The sequence below is a fragment of the Physeter macrocephalus genome, chromosome 7 (assembly GCF_002837175.3).
Source record: "Physeter macrocephalus isolate SW-GA chromosome 7, ASM283717v5, whole genome shotgun sequence".
NCBI classification, from domain to species: domain Eukaryota; kingdom Metazoa; phylum Chordata; class Mammalia; order Artiodactyla; family Physeteridae; genus Physeter; species Physeter macrocephalus.
The window spans coordinates 153,468,774-153,485,998 of record NC_041220.1 but is presented as its reverse complement, the minus strand read 5'-3'; the positions used below and the strand labels follow the sequence as shown (position 1 = coordinate 153,485,998).

At 50.0% G+C, this 17,225-nt stretch overlaps 1 protein-coding gene across 1 annotated transcript in view; it reads right to left on the bottom strand.

Annotated features, from left to right (window-relative positions):
- CLCN4 (chloride voltage-gated channel 4) overlaps positions 1-14,298 on the bottom strand; it is an 80,898-nt gene extending 66,600 nt beyond the window's left edge. The window contains exon 1 of the mRNA XM_028492515.1: positions 14,157-14,298. The gene's annotated coding sequence lies outside the window, so the exon portion shown is untranslated. The remainder of the gene's footprint in view (positions 1-14,156) is intronic.
- Positions 14,299-17,225: the final 2,927 nt, after the last annotated feature.

Genomic DNA, 17,225 nt, shown 5'->3' with positions numbered 1-17,225 from the left:
TCCCGGACCGGGGCGCGAACCCGCGTCCCCTGCATCGGCAGGCGGACTCTCGACCCCTGCGCCACCACGGAAGCCCCCGTCTGCACCTCTGAGGCAGTGTTTGCTGAGCCTGCTGTACAGTTACAATATCCGTTAACCCGAAAAAGTTTCACCCACCGCATACACGATCTCTCCTCTACAAGGAGCGTTATTAAAACTACACCCATCTAGACCTAGAGATGATCACACTCAGTGAAGTAAGTCAGACAGACAAAGACAAATACCATATGATATCACCTATATGTGGAATCTTAAAAAATGATACACGTGAACTTACTTACAAAACAGAAACAGACCCACAGACAGAGAACACAAACCTACGGTTACCAAAGGGGAAAGGGGGAGGGAGGGATAAATTAAGAGTTTGGGATTAAACTATGAAATAGATAACCCACGAGGACCTACTGTATAGCACAGGGAACTCTACTCAATATCTTATAATAACCTGTAATGGAAGAGAATGTAAAAAAAAGAATACCTATATTTACGTATATACGTATAACTGAATCACTTTGCTGTACACCTGAAACTAACACAACATTGTAAATCAACTACATTTAAATGAACATTTTTTTAAAAAAACAAACAAAATTACATCCATCTAGAGATAGAAAACTCTATCAAGCAGTCAGCTCAATGCTTGGGACATCACTGCACAGGCACACTCAAAAATACATACAAGAAAGATAGCTTGCCTGTGAGTAAACACAGGACAAAAAGAATACGAAAACCATACTCAAGTCACTAGACGTGAAAATGAGAGGTTGGGACACGTCTCTTTGACTGCATCGCCTTTCACGTGCACCACGGTCTGCAGTTTTATCCTCTGTAGCAACGCGAGTCTGAAGGGCACGCCTTGCTTTCCCCTCCTAGGCTCGGGGGGTTTCTTTAACTGCTCGATTCATCCTGAATTTTCCCTTATTATTTTTCACCCAGGAAAAAAGCTGGGCTGACAAATATAGACAGATCTCTTCCTCGGTGCAGCCGGCCAACATCCTGGCTGACACCCAACCACAGGCATCTGACCCAGAATCTTGGGAGCCCAAAGAAGTGGACTTTGGACCCATCACAGCGGGAAGCAGGGGAGCACCAGGAGTTGGCAGTCCCTTCAGCAGCCCGATGAGCCAAACCCTACTTGGAATTTCTTATCCAAGTGGAGGAGGTGAGAGAGAAATTGGTTTAAAACTCCCTTTAAATTCTCTGGAGAAATTTCTCTGAAATACATTTTCATTTGTGGCCCAGAACTTTTACTCTAGGAAATCCTGTCAGGATTTAAACTACGAGACTACAAGCCCACAGATACAAGAAGCTCAGTGAATCAATACACCCCAAGCACCCAAATAAATAATAGAATAAAACCACACTAAGGAGTGGCATAATCAAATTGCTAAACCCAGTGAAAAGGAGGATATCTTAAAAGCAGCAAGAAAAAAAAGCAGCAAGAGAAAAAAGACACCTATATACAGAGAAAACTATGTGACTAGACACAACCACAAGAATAAACAACCTACCACTACATACACTGACAAGGACGAAATTCGCAAACCCAATGTCAAGGGAAGGCCAGACACAGGAACACATGAGTCCATTAAAACAAAGTTCCAGGGCTTCCCTGGTGGCGCAGTGGTTGCGCGTCCGCCTGCCGATGCAGGGGAGCCGGGTTCGCGCCCCGGTCTGGGAGGATCCCACGTGCCGCGGGGCGGCTGGGCCCGTGGGCCGTGGCCGCTGGGCCTGCGCGTCCGGAGCCTGTGCTCCGCGGCGGGAGAGGCCACGGCAGAGGAAGGCCCGCATACCACCAAAAAAAAAAAAAAAAAAAACAAAGTTCCAAACAAGCAAACCGAATGTGTGGAGTTAATCAGGACAGCAGTTACCCTTGGGCTGAGGAGTGACCAGAAGGGACATGAGGGTGGCTTCTGATGGCTGGTCACGTTTTTTCTTTTTCTTTTTTTTAAATATTCATTTAGTTAGTTAGTTAGTTAGTTAGTTGTGCCGGGTCTTAGTTGCAGCTCGCCAGCTCCTCAGTTGCAGCACGTGGGCTCCTTAGTTGCGGCGTGCGAACTCTTAGTTGCAGCAGGCATGCGGGATCTAGTTCCCTGACCAGGGATCGAACCCGGGCCCCCTGCACTGGGAACACAGAGTCTTAACCGCTGTGCCACCGGGGAAGTCCCACTTCCTGTTTCTTGATCTGGGCACTGGTTACCCAGGTGTGATGACTTTGTGAAAATTCAGCAAGCTGTACACTTACACACATATACTGCACACAAATATATGTGCAGAAAAGTTACACGCTTTTCTGCATATATTTCAATTAAAGATTTATTACTCAAGGCAACCCAAAAGACCCATCAACTAGAATTAAATCTCACCGCCTCACTGTACAGAAGTTAGATTTTTTTAGTTGGCATGCTGCAACACTTCTCTCAAGCGCCTGTGAACTACTTTCTTTCTCTTTTAAAATACCTACCTAGAAAAACTGATCTCCCACTGAAATAATTCATGTCCAAAGTCTAAACCCTCTGACCGAGCAAAGGCACTGGGGTTGGCAAACCCACCATGACATGGGCTCCAAGCTGCGTTACGGGCCGGAGCACATTTCACTGGTGCAGGGAGAAAAGGGGAGATGCTCCCAAAGAAAGTGACATCCCAGATTTGCAATGCTGCGTGCTTGAAGTGACAGCAGACATCCAAACCCCAGTGGCATTTGGGGGCTAGTGGAGACTGAAGTCTCCAGGCTATGAAGATCAGCAGGGAAGTAGACATTTTCCTGAAATATACGCAGTTGTCCATTTACTTAAAGTCAACACACTGAAGCTCATCATCAATATGCCCTAACTTACAATCAATAACCTAAACCGTGCATGGAGCTCCTCTCCTCCCCAGGTGTTATTATCTAGAATGCTACATAACAAACTACCTCAGAACTCAGCAGCTTAAAATAATAAACATATAATCTTACACAGTATCTATGGGTTGGGGATTCAGGAGCAGCTTGGCTGGGTCTTTCTGATTCGAGGTCTCTCAGGAGGTTGTCGCCCAGGACCGCAGGCATCTGAAGGCAAGTCAGCGCTGGCTGTTGGCGCGACGGCTCGGTTCCACTGCACCCTGCGCCTCCACGGGACTGCATGAGCGTCCTCGGGACGTGGCAGTCAGCTTCCTCTAGAACAAGTGCTCCACAGGAGCGAGGTGGACGCAGCAGTCTCTTATGGCCTAGCCTGGCGAGTCACATGCCGTCCCTTCCAGCGCACCCCGCCGGTGGCACAGTCAGCCCTGAGGGACTCTGTGGGAGAGGCTGCACTTGGCCATGAACACAGGAGGCAGTCATCGGGCCCGTCCTGGAGGCCGGTTCCCCCACTAGTCAAAGCTTCTCCCCTCCCCTCGCCATCTCCCCTGAAACCCCAGCAACTTCAAATTCATTTGAGATGATGGAGTCTCGCTTTCAAGATGCAGACACCTCTAGGCAGGTGACGGGCCACGCTTCATCCACCCCCCGTAGCCAATGCTCCAGCCACCACACGGCGCTCCCCGGGATGGGCGGGGGGGTTAGACCCAGCGATGCTGACACTGAGAGGAGTCCCCTGGTGGCCACGTGGCGAGAGGCCGAGGGCCACGGCACCCTCGGGCGTCCCCAAGAGAAGAAAGCTCAAGCCGCAGGATGCACAGAAAGAGACGTGAGAATTAAAGTTTGTCAGCTTCAAAATGTTGCCTGGAGCGGGCACAGAGGGGGAGGGTCACTTCTACCTCCCCCTCCTGCTTCCCCCTTGGCCCCTGCCCAGCACCCAGCCCTCCCCGCGCCCCTTCTGCCCCCAAGGCTGGCGAGCTGGTACAGGGCGCAGCCGCCCTCCGTGGCACGGTTCCTGCGGCCCCAGGGCTGCGCGGCTATCTGTCCCCTTTCAGAACACAGCCTGCGTGTTGGGAAGGGGCCGAGGCCAACTGCACATGGCCTCCGGTGGCGCAATGGACTCAGTGTTCTCACATCCCCCCCGGAGGGCAGGGAGACGGCCATGGGGTCTCCGCCTTCCCCACCCAGGGCCAAGGATGGAGAACTTCCCCAGAGCCCCCTCCTCACAGGAACGACGACGACGACGACGACTCTGTACAGCGCTCCCGTCCGAAGTAAATGCCGTCACCCTCAGGCCCACGTTACAGATCAGCAAACTGAGGCAGAGGGGAGGTTAGGTCTCAAGCCCAAGTCCCACAGACAGTGAGCGGGGAGCCAGATTCCCACCGGGGCCCTGAGGGCCCTCCCTCTTGGGTCGTGAGAGGACTGAACAGGCCTCGTTCCTCTCGGGACCCAGGAGCTACCTGCTTCCACGGAGAGGGCACTGCTCGCCAAGCTTCTCCTAAACTGCGCGGAAAGCGCTCAAGTGAAGGCTGCTGGGTTACCGTCCAACCTCCCGGGTGGGCGATGGCTCGTGTGCCCCAGAAAACACGGCTGGATTAGTTCACCTGGGTTGCCCTGAGCAGCCCCACAGGCCGGGTGGCTCAAATGGCAGCAACTTCTTGTCTCCTAATGCTGGAGGCCAGAAGCCTGAGATCCAGGCGACAGTAGGGTTGGTTCCTTGGGGGCTGTGAGGGCAGGATCCGTCCCAGGCCTCTCTCCCGGGCTGGTAGACGGCCATCTTCTCCCCGCGCCCCTTCACACCCTCCTCGCTCTGCGCCTGTCTGTGCAGAAACCTCCTCTTCCTGTAAAGACCCCAGTCACACTGGACTGCGGCCACCCTCATGGCCTCCTTCTAAGTTGATTACCTCTATAGAGATCTCATCTCCAAGTAAGGTCGCATTCTGAGGTACTACGGGTTAGGACTTCACCATGTGAGCTCTGAGAGACACAATATCAGCCCGTAACAGCGGCTGAAGACGATGCTCGTGAGAAACGCCACGGTGTCCCTCTCTCTCCTGGGACCTCTGCAGACCATCTTCCTCCGCAAGAGTCTACTTCCTGCTCATGTGGGCTACTCCCCCCTCGTGGATGAAAACAATGTCACAGACACTCACAACTAGCATCTCCGTGAAGGTTAAATGCACGGAGTCCTCCAATGCAGCCTCGAGGTGCCCTTCGCAGTGTCCTCGGAGCAAGGCCACAGCGGGAACACGGCCACAGGGTAGCTTAACCGTATTCCAGCGGGGTTACCAAGGTGAGGGCCGAAATGTCAGTCAACTCCTATGTTTTGGGCAAAAGGGGGGCTGGTGGGAGGCCTGACGGAGCTAAGAGGGAAATAACGTGTCTGGGATCGCTGCGGCGGCCCCTCTCGTCCTAACCCAACCAGCACCTCCAAGGGCTCCGGTGGATGGAAACAATACATTTTACACTGACCATCGCAACCCAGAAGGGAGGCTAAGATCCCGGCAGGAGGTAAGCTCCGGTCACCCCCAGAGATGTGGTAAAAAGTGCGGGGCGAGGCCAGGGGAAGCAACAGCAGCCACGAGAAATGAGTCAGCAGGTCCCCGGGCACCAGGGCAAGGAACAGACCTCCCGAGGGGATTAAGAGAACTTGGTGTGTCTGTGTCACGCTCCCTCCAGCCAAACCCCACCCCCCACCCCCGGATCAGCGCTGCCGCTGGTGGGAGCAGGCCCGGCAGCATCCTCAGGGGGGTCGAGGGCCCGGCCTAGCCCGCAGGGCTCTCCCCGCATGGGACCCCAGGAGGGGGACAGTCACCTCCAACGGGGAAGGCTCTGGTCTCAAACTTCCATCAGTCCAACCGACGGCCAGCTCCCTGCTCTCAGGAACGGCCCAAGGACCTGCACGGGAGGGCTCGGCGACAGTGGACCGTGGGTGACCCGGGCTGGCCAGCATGGGGGGTGGCGTAGCCCTCTAGACAGAGAACAGCCAGTTCACGGGGAAAGAGGCAGGCAGCAGGCTCAAGGGCCCGTGAGAAAGCTCGAGCGACTTCATCCACACCAGGAGGCCGCGAGGGGAGCCTTTCCAGTGTCATATGTGGAATGCAAAGCTGTCGCCTCTGCTGTCCCCGCGAACTGCCGCCCGTCACTGGTGACCCTGTCCTGAGAGGTGCTGCAGGTGGCCTCCAGCTCGAGGCGCTGTAATCACACACTCACAGTGTGACCTGACCGCACGTGCTCCTCTGATAACCAAGGCCCGCCTGACTCCAAGCACGACATGGCTGCTAAATTAGTTAAGGGCACGGTCCTCTAAGCTACAGCTCACCTGGCCACCCAGGTCACCGCTCACGTGGCCACCGTCCCCACCTCCTCGCTGGCCACCCTGCTTTCTCTCTCACCCACCTCTGACTTTTCTCCTTACAGCAGCCGGAGCCATCCTTTCAAACACAAGCCCCGAAGCGTCACTCTCCCACCCAAGAGCACCCAGGGGCTTGCCATCATACCTAGAGTCACCAGGGTTGGTGCCACTCCTGCCGAGTCCCCACAGGGTCCGCCCAGCCACCCTTCCAAGCACCTCTCCCCCCATGCTTCTCTGGGTGTTTCTTCTCTGGACACGCCCACCTCCTTGCTGCCTCGCCTCAGGGCTTTTGCACTGGCTGTTCCCTCAGCCCGAGCTCTCTGATCCCTCAGTGTTCACGTGGCTCCCCCTCAGTCCCTGGTCACGTGTGAGTCCTCAGAGGGGCCTCCGTGACCGCCCTGTCTAACCAGGGTTCTGAATCCACCACTGCCCACCCTCCGCCTCCCACTATATTTCATGCGACAGCACAACCTAACAAATACAGTTATCTTCTCTTTCCTAGACTTGAATGTCCCTTCCACCGAGGCACGAACCTTGGCCATTTGGTTCCACGGTAAACCCCAGGGCCTAGACTGGTGCGTCTCAACCGGGGGCAATTTTGCCCACCAGGGAACACTTGGCAATGTCTGGAGTTCAGCTGTCACAAGTGGGGGACGGGGCAGTGGTTGCAACCCACATCGAGTGGGTGGAGGCCGGGGACGCTGCTAAACATCCTACTGTGCACAGGACAGCCCTCACCACAGAGAATCATCCAGCCCGAGAGCCCATAGTGTCCAGGGTGAGAAACCCTGGCCTAGACACACAGCAGGGACCCAACAGATAGCGGTTGAACAAAGAAGTACATGAGGGAGTGAATGAATGAATGAATGAATATCGAGGCTCACATCTCTTGGAAACGCCTTTGCAGTTCTCAGGATATCGGTGGTCTTTTCTCAGGGTACTAACATTCCACTTAATTTTTCATCCAACGAATATTTAATGAGCACTTACTCTGCCACGTGCTATGTGCTGGGTTTACAGTGGTGAACACAGCACACACAGTTCCTTCCCTCACAGAGCCTACAGTGCAAAAAAGAACATTCTGTACAAGGCATCTGGGGACCTGGGTGGTTCTCCAACTCTGTCGCTACTGGTCACGTGACCTTGGGCAAGTCACCCGACTTCTCGGGACATCTCTTAGTCGTATGTAAAATATAAGGGTTCCTTTGATTTTTGAAGCTAGCTAGCTTCCAACATCTAAATTCTATGCGTTTAATTAATCCCAGAGGTCTTCTCCTGTTTGGCATTTTTACAGTGGCATAATACCATAAGCACTGATTACAAAAGCTTGAGGAATCCACACACCCATCAAGAGGGGACTGGTTAAGTAAACTTCCACACCGTCCACACTCTGGAACATGCTGTGAGCAAGCTGATGTACACCAGCTTCCAAACAGCAGGAGTAAGAGAAACGAGGTCTATCAAGGATATTACTCTCCCAAGTACTTTCACAAGAACGTGGAATGAACGAATGAATCAGTGCTACATGATACAACACGGATGAATCTCACAATCATGGTCAGTGCAGAAGCCAGACCTAAGAGTGTACAGATCATAGGACTCCAGGTATATGAAGTTCAAGAACAGGCGAAAGTAAACTGTGCTGACAGAAATCAGCATGGTGGCACCCTCCAGCCAGAGGATTTGACTAAAGGAGGGCAAGATGAGGCCCTCTGGGAGTACCAAGAATGTTCTCTTCAGTTGGTCAAAACCAACTGAATTAAGATCCATGCATTTCATTCCATGTACATTAAATCCTAGTGAAGAAAAAAGAAAAAGGAAAGTGCTATATACATTCTATAGATGGATGTATTTGCACAGACATTTTCTGAAACAGTATATAAGACAGTTATCAGGGTTGCCTTTGGAAGTGGGATGGGGGACCAGGAATGGGAAAGAGACTTTGTTTTCTTTCCATAACCTTTATCCTGCGTGAAATCCTCCCCAAAAGCATCTATTACTATTTCGATGGAAAACAAGTCATTCAAAAAATACTTATCACTCTCTAGAAAGGAAACCACCCCTGCCCTTAGAAAGGACAACTTATCTCTGGCCAGCCCCTGACAATACAGTCAAGCAAGGGCTTGATAATAAGGCCTTTCCCGCAGCCCACGTGCCAGAATTTGCAGAGGGCTCATACAGCCACCCTCCTCACCACTAACTAATCCCCCTGGGTCTGGTTTGGGAGGGTGCAGGGCTGGAGGGCTGTTGGGTAAGCTGGGAACCTCCGGGCCAGCAGGTCTCACCTGGGCCTCAGGTTCGTGCGGTCAAGGGCACCTGGAGCTCAGGTTAAGAATGCTCCCCCTGGGCTTCACCCTCGGATCTCAGTCAGAATCCCTCACATGTCCAAGAGTCTACATTTCTTTTCTACCTTCTTTTAAACTTTCTATTGTGCACATTTTCAAATACACAGCACATTATGGAGAAGAGTCCAATTAATAACACCAATCAGATTCAACCAGTTTTCCTATTTCACTGTATTTGCCTCTTCTCGCTCTCTCTCCATTCAACTGAACCATTTAAAAGTAAATTACTGTGGTTCCCAAAGTGTAGTCTGGGAACACCCTGAGGTCCCCAAGGCCTTTTAAGGGGGTCCATGATGCCAAAAACATTCTTATAATAATTGTAAATTTTTATTTGCCTTTTTCCCTTCTCATTCTCTCATGAGTGTACAGTGGAATTTTCCAGAGGCTACACATGACATGTGATACTGCAACAGACGGAATGCAGAAGCAGGTTTGAGAATTCATCTGTCTCCAATTCAGTCATACATTAAAAAGATCTCCAAAAATGTTAAAAAAATAAAAAACTTTAAAAGTAACTTATTGCTCTCATGACACTTCACCCCTAACTACTTCAGCATGCATCACTGAAAACTGAGACTCCTGTACATATACACGTGTTAGTTATCTACTGCTGTGTAACAAATTACCCTGAAACGTGGCAGCAGGAAACAACCATGTCTCATCTCACTGTTTCTGTGTCAGGAATGAGGAGTGGCTGAGCTGGGTGCCTACCACACCACAAGATTATGGTATCTAATCAAGTTTACAATACTTTCCTCGCATGATCTAGAAGGCAGGCACATAAAAATAACCCAGGTGTCCCCAAAGCCTATTACTGATGTTTGTTCAAGCCAGGATCCAATCAAGGGCACAAGTTATATTTGGTTATTGTCATGGACTGACTGTATCCCCCAGAATTCATACATTGAAATCCTAATCCCCAATGTGATGGTATTAGGACGTGGGGCCTTGGGGAGGTGATTAAGTTATGAAGATGGAGCCCTCACGATGCAACTAGTGCCCTTATAAGAAGAGGCCAGAGAGCTAGCTTGCTCTCTTCCCACCATGTGAGGACACAAGAAGGCAGCCATTTGCAATCCAGAAGAGAGCCCTCACCAGAACCCAACCAGGCTGGCACCCTGATCTCAGACTTCCAGCCTCCAGAACTGTGAGAAATAAATGTCTGTTGTTGATAAGCCACCCAGTCTGTGGTACTCTGTCACAGCAGCAGAGCTGCCTAGGACAGTGATTCCATCTCTTAAGTCTCATTTGATGGAGAATCCTCCTCCATTTTCTTTCTTTTCTTTTTTAACTTATTTATTTTATTTATTTATTTTAGGCTGCATTAGGTCTTCCTTGCCGCGCGGGGCCTTTCTCTAGTTGCGGCGAGCGGGGGCTACTCTTCATTGCGGTGCGCAGGCTTCTCGCTGCAGTGGCTTCTCCTGTTGCAGAGCACGGGCTCTAGGCGTGCGGGCTTCAGTAGTTGTGGCTCGCGGGCTCCAGAGAGCAGGCTCAGTAGTTGTGGAGCGTGGGCTTAGTTGCTCCGCGGCATGTGGGATCTTCCCGGACCAGGGCTCGAACCCGTGTCCCCTGCATTGGCAGGTGGATTCTGAACCACTGCGCCACCAGGGAAGCCCTCCTCCTTTTTCATTTTCTTTCACATCATTGGGTGCAGAGACAGCGCCCAATGACCCACACAGGGTGCCAAGCCACTCTGGGGACAAGCTACCTGGCTGGCTGTGGGCGCCACCTGTAAAGAAAATGGCTGGAAGTGGACAAAGGAGGCTGCCTGTGCCCTGGCCTCTGCACACTGGCTCCTTCTCGCTAAAGACCAACCCTCCCCCAGGAGAGCAATTTTTATGGGGCCAGGAAGAGGCAGAGAGAGCGAGCTGAGGGCAAGGGTATTGGGGGAGGGGCACACCACAGTCCCAGGCCCGTGGGGGGACAAGGATAATTTTTCTGATCCTTATTAAGCTCCCTCCCCCAAACCCACTACACATGGCCCACGCCTTGCAATGCCACTGCCGTGACTGCTTCCTGTCTCCCGGGAGTTTCCAGCTTGCTGACCCTCTTACATCCATCTGATCCCCCCAAAAGCCAAAGAAGCAGGACCAGCAAGTACAGTAGCCCCATTTACATTTTCGGCAACGGCTCCAAGAGGTGAAGTGATGCAGCAAAGCCGCTCTCTGAAGTGTCAGAGCCAGACCTTTAGCGGCCAGTCCTACGCTGCAGCGTAAAGCGCATGACCGTGATGGCCACACGGGCACCAGCACCCCCGTTATCTCAGTCCCTCCTTTCGACACCTCCACACAGGTCCTTCTATTCCCACTTTTGCAGATAAGGATGGGGGACTCTGGGCTACCCCAGTTCCAAACACGCTGACCTACTGCTTGTGCTTTTCCCTCCTTCCCTGACACTCTGGCAAGCTAGCTTCCCGGCTACGCCTGGCACACAAAACAGGCCTCCCCTTTTTGACTGAAGCTACTTCTGGAACCCCAGAGCATAAAAAAGTCTTCGCATTGACAACATCATGAAAGGGAATCGGATCTCTGACCAAGGGCTCAGCATGAAACAAATCATAGGAAAATAAATTCTAGAATACCAGAGCCAGAAGAACATTTCAAGATCATCCAAATCAGTGGTTCTCAACCAGGGGCAATGGAGCCCCATGAGGGAACAAGTGGCCGGGTCTGGAGACATTTTTCATTGTCACAACTTGGGGGGCGGGGGCTACTGGCATCTAGTGGGTGGAGGCCAGTGATGCAGCTAAACAAACATCCTCCAGAGCACAGGACGGTGCCCGCAACAGATTTATCCAGCCCCAAACGTCAATAGTGCCAAGGCTGAGAACCCCTGATATAAATTCCTTGGTTACCCTGGGGACAAGAAAACTGACTCCCAAAGACGCAAAGTGACTTGTCCCAGGTTCCACAGTCCCAAAGCCAGAAGTGGAATCAGGTCTCTACTACATCTGTCTATCATCTGCTCTGTCTAGGGTTGGGCTGCGGGAGAAGGGAAGGTAGGGGCCTGAGGATCTTGACTCTAATAGCCAACCTGAACCAAATGAAGAAAACTGCAGTAAATTAATTACTGAATTACTGCAGCAACACATCAGGGTGTCCAAACGCTGAAAGAAATGCCGTATTTAATTATCAACTAAAATAGCATTGTTTTACAGGTCCTCCCACAGTTGCTGGATGGGTCAAATGATACATGGCGTGAGTTCCAATACAATTCAGTGATACCACGGCTTCCAGAGGGGACACGGTTTACAGGAAAGAATGCCACATTCTCCTCCTAAGGGTACCCACACACGTGCTGGCCTCGGGTCGTACGTGAACCAGAGAAAGGAACGTAAACACAGGCCTGGACTCTCAAAAGAGTCCCTTAAAATCCACCTCCGGTCTTGCTAAAATTGAAGTCAGCTGATCCCCCGCTGTCTGCCACTGCGTCATCAAGCCCCTTCTTTCAGCAAGCAAATTATTTAGCAATGGAATGAAAAAGAACACTGGAAATTCATGGCTTTTGGTGTTCATTTCCAGCTCCACCCCCTTCTAAAGACCTTTTTGTTCTTAACAGATGTAGCTGGTTTGCACTCTCCTACACGCACAGTGGAAGCTTTATTTTATTTTATTGGATAGTTATTTTTTAATCTATTTAAAACACCTGGAGAAAACAAACACATTTCTGACATATCCCCTTTAAATGCTGGAACCTTGCAAAATAATGCCAAACAATTTAGACCACACATCTAGCTCTTCAAATGCTAACCAAGAAGTTTCCATTCCATTTCAAGCAAAGCAGCTTGGCTTTGAAAGAAATCAGGCTGACTACTGAGGACAACCCCCTGGAAGGAGAATCAGTAAATGTGTCATTATTTAAGAAGCACAATGACCGTCGGTAAACAGTTATCTTTGACAAGCCCCTGCCTCTCCTTACAATGCGTGTACTGTGATCATTCCTGATTTTCTTCCCCTCCTGCGAAAGAGGCCCGGGTCTTTCAGTCTGGCCCCTGCCCACTTTCCCAGGGTGCGCCTGCCAAGACCCAAGTCACGCGTGAGCCTGCAGCAGCCGCCCTCCGCGCCCCCCTGCTGCCTGGTGCCTGCAGCAGCCGCAGCCAGACAGAAACCCCACTTTCGCTCCCTGGGGCGCCGACGGGCTGCAGGGGCTCCTCCTGCAGAGTCCCTTACCTGCAGTGCCGCATGGCGCAGGCCGGTCGCCCACCTGCACCGCAGCCTAGAGCATCCTTTCTTCGGCGCAACGGCTGCGAACGCGCTGACGTCACCGGGAGGCGGGCTCACGCCGCCACGTGACGCCCTCGGGGCGAGGGGGGTGGGGGAAGACCCTGGAAGTCCCTGGAGGCGAGGAGCGAGTGGCCGGGAAGCCTCGCTCTGGCCTCCTTTCAGGGCGGTGTGTTTGGTGTGGGCAGCTGGCCTAGCCTTACACCAACTGTGGGAAACAAACAGCACACAGAAGGGGAGACCCAAATGACTCCAGACTCCACGCAGGTAATAGGATTTCAATAAGGGGATTAGTAATGAAAGGAAATAACTTAGTCTTTTATTTTTAAAAAGTCTTTATCAAATGCAACGGAGAACTAAATAAATAAATCTGTTTTGTGCAAATCAAAATGACAGCTAAAATACAGAGTGCATATACATATTTTGCATAGAGGGTCCATGTTTCAAACCGTATATCAAATACATTAATTTGAAGCATATTCATTGTGGAATGTAATAATACTAATTGCACTGATGAATAATGCTTTTAATTATTCTCAATACCTGCATTCCAATATCAACGTGTTTTTGCCGAAGAAAACAACAGTGACACCACAGAGTTCTTACTTGAACATTTGACTGTTTAAAGTAAAGCGCTATTGCATGAGCACGGTTGTACTTGTGTCTGTTTTCTTAAATCTTCTGGCAAAGAATTTGATCCCTCAGACATGAAAGTTAATTCGCAATAACTCATTATTATACGTTTTCTAATTTTTATCACGTTCTGCGGAAGTGAGTCATATTACAGAAAATATTTACAATGTCAATATTTCTCATTCATAACTGAAACAGCCTTGCCTAGAGGGACTTAGAAAATTCTAACTGTGATCATTTCGTAAATTTGAAATGGCATATTTCAGACTTTAACTGTGAAGATATCAACTTTCTTGCAAACCACATAAACGTTTTTGAAATGTGAAAGAGTAAAAGCAGGAACTGTTTTTATTTGTATTCCAGTTTCATATAGTTTCCTTTCGTTTGAGTTTAAATTGCAATTTTAACATTCCCTTCGCTGGCGCCCCTGAAGGAGATGTGAAATGGATTGTTTCACAAGCAGGCCAGGGTTACTTACTTGCTGTTTATTCCGGCAGCTTTCATGTCCTTCTGTATTTAACCTCGGGCCCTTTTACCACCATCGCCTCCTGATTAACCACATTTCTGTTCAGAAGGTCAGTCTCTAATTTGGGGCTAAATACTGGCCCTTGTCTCGCACAGCGATCGATTATTTTCAACTCGATTTTAAAAATCAACAAAGTGGCCGTACGGTATTCCAGGTCCTTCCTGTCATTTGTTTTTCTGAGGGATAAGCAACTTACCTTTTGCTTTCAGATTCCTGAGATATAAAATTTAAATGCTACCGAAATCCCCTGCTCCAGTGGGTTGAGGGTCCGCTAGAGACAGAAACTGACAAGCTCATTTTCCTGCCAGAGGCAGAAGTCGATTTCAGCCTTCGGCGCGCGGGGCGGGCCCCCACTACCCCCAGCCAAGAGCCAGGCTGCGAGCGTCACGTGCTCCGCCCAGCCACTCAGCCCTGCCCGGCAGGCTGGGTCACCTCGGCTCTGGAGGCCGGCCCTTCCAAGCCTCGTACAGTCGGTTCCTTCGGGTGCACAGAGAACCCAGCGTCCCCGACACGGGACGCGCTGCCCGCTGGGGTTGGGCTGCCGGGACTACGGTGGTGGGAGTTCCAAGAATCGACGGGAGCTAGGACGCGGGGCGGTCTATAAAATGCCCTCCGAGGTCCGAAGTGACTTGCTCTGTGTTCCGGCTTGGCGGAAATGACTCAAGCAGAGGCACCTTCCTCGTCGTGGGGCGATTTTTTTGCCAGTAGGTTAGTTTCACCTTCTCTTCTCCAGGTGATTGTTCAAGTGTGAAGAACATTACAGCAAACAGGCAGTTCAGGAAAAGCCTAAAACTGGGGCGCACAGTTTTCAACAGAATGAGATCACTTCCGACATCCTCCACCTCCACCATGAAATTGTCCTTTTGGCAAGGACTTTAAAAAAAAGAAAAGATTACCCCCCCCCCATAAGAATGTACATTGAACAATCTTCCTGGCGGGCTGTTTAGCAATTCCTACCAAAAACCTTGCAAATATGCGCGGATTGAAACATACAGTGGGCCCGACAGCTATTGCTATCATTTGCTCCAGGAACTAGCCTCATTAGGAAAAAAGGAAAGGAACGGAAAGAATCGTGAAAGGAAAAATTGCTGCAATATTATTTATGAGCTCAAAGCACCAGAAGCAAGTTAAGTGGCCAAAAACAGAGGATAGGTTAAGTTTATAAGACATCGGTACAACACAAGAATTAAAACGGATATGGTAATAGATACTTTTCGACATGGAAAGACATTCACGGTGTCTTAAATGACAAAAAGCAAGCTCCAAAGCATTATGTGCTGAATGATCCGACGAATGTATGTAGGTGTTGAAGGGAAGCAGACGATGCCACCCCCAAAATATGCCACTTGGCATACTGATTATTTTGAATTAAAGTTACTTAAGAAACAGCCTGTGCAAAAAAAAAGACACTCAGACCTTCCTTGGTCCCCCCAAAAGCATGTGAATGTACCCTGCCCCCCACCAGGTGGATAAAAGGCATCCTTATTGCGGAGACAGGGAATTCACCACCTGGAAGGCTGTATAAACAAACCTTGTTACTTCCACTAATTTGCTAGCCCAAGCCCAAACCCCTTTGTTTCCCCAATTCTTCACAAACTTCTGGCTTCCTTGTCTAGAAGGTATAAAGGCTGCCTGCTTTGGTGACTCCTTGGAGTCTCAGAATTCTATGGGCTCCCCTACCCTAGGAAATTAAATTTGTTTCTCTCCTGTTAATCCATTTTATGTCAATTTAATTATTAGACCAGTCAAAAAACCTGGAAGGGAAGAAGGGAAGAGTTTCCCCCCCTTCCGTTTAATATATTTATATCTACACAAGTACCTTTGAACAGAGAAAACAACTGGGAAGCAAATTCACTAAAGTATCGACCTTAGTATTTCACTCATTAGTGAGATTAAGGGTATTTCTCATTTTCTTCTTTTTAGCTTAGCTGCATTTTCTAATTTTTCTACGATGAACATGCATTGCTTTTGTAACAAGAAACAGCTATTGGTTTTTTTTTTTTAAAGCACTGTAGGAGACATGATCATGGATTATGTACATTTTGCTACTTTTTAACGCAGATTTCATTCCCTGAAGATTCTCAAATCTTAACCGCAAAGCCCCGAGAGAACAATTCCTAATCATCCTAGGTTACTCTGCTCATAAAAATCTTTAGGAAGTGGCTTCCCTGGTGGCGCAGCGGTTGAGAGTCCGCCTGCCGATGCAGGGGACGCGGGTTCGCGCCCCGGTCCGGGAAGATCCCACGTGCCGCGGAGCGGCTGGGCCCGTGAGCCGTGGCCGCTGAGCCTGCGCGTCCGGAGCCTGCGCTCCCCAACGGGAGAGGCCAAAAAAAAAAAAATCTTCAGGAAGGAAGATGGCAGCTCAGAACTGATGTCACCGTTACATCGTCTGTAGGTCCAGCCTTAATTTCTCTTCCATTTAAATTCACTTCTTATTCTGCTATGTGTGAAGATTGAAAGATAGCCGTTAAGATCCTCCCTGAAAAGATTCTTCAAACACTTATGTAATAACCTTTGAGCTTTAATTTCTCCATACTGGCACCTTCTGTTTTCTTCACAGATTTCTACTTGTTAATCCCTTTGAATCTTTTACATTTTTTTTCCCTCTTATCTGCTGCTGGTACATTGGACAATGTCTGGGGACAGTTTGGGCTGCCACAACTCGGGGCGGGGGCGGGGGGCCCCTGGCATCTGGTGGGTGGAGGCCCGGGATGCTGCTCACCATCCTACAGTGCCCAGGGCGGCCTTGCAACAGAGAATGTTCCAGCCCAGAATATCACTAGTGCCGAAGCAGAGAAACCCTGCTTATAAAGTATAATTTGATGCACCCAAATCTTCCATTTCCCAGGCTTTTTTTTTTTTTTTTGCCGAGTCCCGCAGCATGAGGGATCTTAATCCCCCGACCCGACCAGGGATCAAACCCAGGCCCCCTGCAGTGGAAGCACGGAGTCTTAACCACTGGACCTCCAGGGAAGGCCCTTCCCTGTCATTTTTTAAGAGTTCACCATTGTATAACACGCTGGAAGCTCTGCTTCATTATAATCCCTTAAAATGTGATACTGCTGGCACGTGGGAAGTATGATTGCCTGTATCTTCACAGACTATTTCAGAACTGATGCACAGGAAGCTGCAAAGGGTGGTTATCTCTGGGGAGTGGAACCCAGTGACTGGGACACAGAGGGAAGGGAAGTTTTCACAGACAGGGAAGCATACTACATGTAAAAAAAAAAAACTGTCTCTGGGATACAGTGTTACACCAGAACCA